Source organism: Octopus bimaculoides, chromosome 3 (assembly GCF_001194135.2).
Source record: "Octopus bimaculoides isolate UCB-OBI-ISO-001 chromosome 3, ASM119413v2, whole genome shotgun sequence".
In the NCBI taxonomy this organism is placed as follows: Eukaryota; Metazoa; Mollusca; class Cephalopoda; order Octopoda; family Octopodidae; genus Octopus; species Octopus bimaculoides.
In genome coordinates, this window is record NC_068983.1 from 38,178,172 (window position 1) to 38,182,780 (window position 4,609).

Genomic DNA, 4,609 nt, shown 5'->3' on the forward strand with positions numbered 1-4,609 from the left:
TGTGTGTGTAAATAATTGCAGCGTGGAAGCCATTTTAAACACACCGTTAGATTCACTTCAACATTTAAATTTAATTTGTCAAAATATTTTCGTCGCTTTGTTACCGCGATCTGTGCAACTGACAAAATTCCGTGGTGCACGGAATTTAAATGTTGAAGTGAATCTAACGATTTTTGCGTGTTTTTAAATGGCTTATAAACACCTACCACACAGCAATTGATTTTGTTTCGGCACACGATCTCAGATCAAATCACTTGCTATGCAAGTACATCTCCGTTATATATATATATATATGCATATACATACTCATACATACACACTTATACACACGCTCATATATATATACACATATGTGTGTGTATGTGTATGTGTGTGTGTGTAAAATATATATGTACGAGAGTCGGCTGAAAAGTTCATAGGCAGAGCAAGATACTCTCATGAAATCTAACCAAATGAGGTTTATTTTTCAACATAGTTCCCTTGTGGTCCACACACTTCTTCCGCCGGTAATGCAGTGTTTGGATCCCTTTAGTAAAGAAGCTTTCGTCCTGTTGGTAAAAAAAGTCATCAACAGTAGATATGACGTCATCATCACTGCAAAACTGGTTCCCAGCCAGGTGTTGCTTTTTTTTCTTTTTTCATGTTGGAGAAGAGTTGATAGTCAATTGAAGCCAAATTAGGAAAATAAAAATGGTGATCAAATAGTTCAAAGCCACAGTCACGCACAGCAGCCATTGAAACCAAGGACTTGTGTGTTAGAGCATTGTCCTAATGAAACAAAAACCCTTTCGTCAGTTTTCCAGAGCGTTTGGTCTTGGTAGCCTTTTGTAACTGCTTCAGAATGTTGGCATAATACTCCGTTAATTGATTTCCTATTTGCTTGACACGTTCACTCAACATTCAATATCGGTATTTTCAACTCTTATTGCAAATGGCTTCTTCAGTTGATCAACCACCTATTATCCATCAGCATTTGGTGAACACGATCAATGTTTTCCTCAGTTGTGGTAGTTGCAGGATGTCCAGACCTTGGGTCACCTTCAAGACTCTTCCTTTCCCTCCTTCACTCAGCTGCGCACGTTTGCATTAATTATAAAGCTGGAACGTCATCCCCTAATCTTTTTTACTCTAGGCATAAGGCCCGAAATTTTGGGGGAGGGGACCAGTCGATTAGACCTACCCCAGTACGCAACTGGTACTTAATTTATCGACTCCCAAAAGGATAAAAAGCAAAGTCAACCTCGGCGGAATTTGAACTCAGAACGTAAAGACAGACGAAATATCCCTAAGCATTTCGCCCGGCGTGCTAACGTTTCTGCCAGCAGCCCAAATGTAGCAACCATGTCTATAGGAATGTTCTTGTGAGGTAAAGGCTTTTCTGCTAGTACTAGAAATTTTGTCTATTTTCAAGAGAAGTCGCTACTAGCTATTTTTAAAGTCAAATGTCAGTTTATCTGGAAAGAAGCAATGCAGATATTAATGAGAAGGGTTGAAATATATGCTAGATTTCACAGCTCTAGCATCACTCCTTCATAGTCAGACTATGTTGTTTTCAATTCGCCGTCGTATGTGTATGTATATATGTATGTTTGTGTGCGTGTGTGTATAATATATGTATAATATATATATATAAAAAGGCATACACACACACATACATGTGTGTATCTTTAATAATAGTATGTGGATTAAAGATTCCTCAGCCTGACGAGATAGGTTCAATGTGCGAGCCAACGAAAGTTTAAGTTGCATGGAACCTAATCCAACTGTTATTAAATAAATGTTATATGTAACTCCTACCGAATGTGTCGATCGCTACTTTCTTTCGATTGTCCATTTACTCGTGTACACACACACACACACACACACACACACACACACACACACACATACACACACTCATACGCACATATATATGTATATACAAACGTGTGTGTGTGTGTCTGTATAATGGTTGCGGATCTATTTTAAAACGGGAGCCACATTTTTCATTAATGTTTTACGTAGTGTTTTTGGTACGGAAAGACTTTCAAACTTCGTATACTTATCTATTTTGTGTTATAGAACAGAAAAATATTTTTGTATTCGAATTTATTTCATGTAAAAAATTGTCTTATTTCGATAATTTCAACCAATCACTGACAAGTATTCAGTTGTTTATATTTACTCCTTTGGCTGATTAAGCGATGTAAAGCGTATTTAATCTCCATACCTTCGTTTTATTTGCTTTTTTCATTTTAAATTTGCTTTAACCCTAACCCTAACCCTAGGGTTAGGGTTAGGGTTAGGGTTAATTGTTTCAGAATCGTTTGTTTATGTAGTCGGCACTTAATCTATATCGGCTAAATGGACGTCAGTGATTGGTTGAAATTACAGAAATACGACAACTTTAACATGGAATAAGTTATGGATTTCTTTTTTTTTTAAAGAAGACTAAGAGAAAAAGATGTTTTATATGACACATTCTACCAGTGCTCCAAGTTTCAAAGTGTTTCGTTAATGAAAAATGTGGCCCCCGTTTTAAAAAAGATCCATGGTTGCACTCCGACGAACGACCAGAGTAACAGGTCACTAGGCCAGTATAAATGCTTTCCTGCAATCTCCATTTGTATTGAGTATTCTAGTTCGCTACCTAGCAGTGGAAGTCTATGCGTGTGCACATGTGTACGTGTGTGTGTGTGTGTACACATACTCCCAGCCACTCACATACGAGCAGCGAGAGAGAGAGAGAGAGAGAGAGAGAGAGAGAAAGAGAGAGAGAGAGAGAAAGAAAGAGAGAGAGAGATGTATTGGTACTAATTATGACTACCAACGTTATGGCTCACAGGAAATTAACTAAGAGGAGTGCTGTACACAAACTATAAATATGCTAGAGTTTCACTTGCATAGTGAATAAAAAGAAAACCCATATCAATGGAAATTATCCCAATAATTAGTAAACAGAAACTTCCAGTCGTGTTTAAAAAAGAACATTAAAAAAAACCCCCGATAAACAAGCAAGGGAGATAATTTGAATACAAGGTGCAGACATGGCTATGTGGTAAGAGTGGAGGCACAATGATCCAGTGGTTAGGATCGCACCTTCGATTCCCAGACCGGGCGTTGTGAGTGTTTATTGAGCAAAAACACCTAAAGTTCCACGAGGCTCTGGCAGGGGGTTATGGAGAACCCTGCAATACTCTTTCACCGCAACTTTCTTTCACTCTTCCTTCCTGTTTCTGTTGTACCTGTATTTCAAAGGGCCAGCCTTATCACTCTGTGTGTCACGCTGAATCTCCCCGAGAACTACGCAAAGGGTACACGTGTCTGTGGAGTGCTCAGCCACTTACACCTTAATTTCACGAGCAGGCTGTTCCGTTGATCGGATCAACTGGAACCCTCGTCGTCATAACCGACGGAGTGCCACGACGATGTGGTAAGAAATTTGATTCCTAATCACATGGTCTCGGGTTCAATCCCACTGTGTTGCACCTTGGACAAGTGTCTTCTGCTGTAGCCCCGAGCCGACTAAAACCTTCTGAGTGGATCTGATAAACGGAAACTGAAAAAGTCCGTCGTATACACACACACACACACACACACACACACACACACACACACACGCGTACATATATAGGTTATTTTGTTATTTTTACCAAGAATAATTTTGACAGTGACTTACGAAGTTTCGACCAGCTAAGCCATCATCGGACTGTGGTTCATCTTGCTTTTATCATCTTGTCTCTGTTACGTTAAAACATTTCTAGGGTAAGCTGAGCTGTGTTGAATGATAATTAGCTTGCATGGCAGGTTGTGATGGGGAGGTGTTATGGAGACATTTCATTGACTAAATTTGGGGTTGTGTTATTGTTCAGAATTTATTCATACATCTAATCAGGTGAGTCTATTTAAGTGTACTCTCCTCAGGTCATGGGGTTCACAAAAGGAAGGTGGACGGTGTTTGTTAGTCAGTAGATGTGTCATTGGGTTTAGTTGTTAGTTTTATTTGGATATTGAGGAGATATTTGACATTTTATTTTGGGAATGCGAAGGTTAAAACTCAGAGGTCAGTCATTGTATAAACCTTTGTAATTATTTGTGTTATTTTGGTACTGCAGCTTTTAGGAAGTGGAGATTTTAAGGTTCTCAAAGGAATGTAAGGAATGTACATATAATAATCAGTTAGTTGTCCATAAGTTCGAAAAAAGCACACTCCAAAAGAAAATTTAAGCAGTTTTAATTTATGTAGATGAGTAGTATGTCTTTTATTATGGCATATAACCGGTCAGAAAGCAACCATTGGTTTCACGTCTGCTGTTGCACTTGGTAGTATAGGTGACTCACCACACAGACTTGTTGGAGACGCATAGCTACGTGCTTGCTGCCGAAAGTTTCACGTATTGATAAGTGCCAGCATTGGGAATTCTTGGCCCTTGAGACACTCTCTAGCTTCTGCCGATTATTACATCATCACGCATTTTAAAGCTTTCTTTTTTCTGTCGAGGGCTTATATGCCCCGTTATTAGACTATTTTCCTTAGTCATTATTATTATTTACAGGATTGTAAAATACGGCACCGTATAATAAAGCCATTCGCACTGAAAGCATATATATATATATATATATATATATA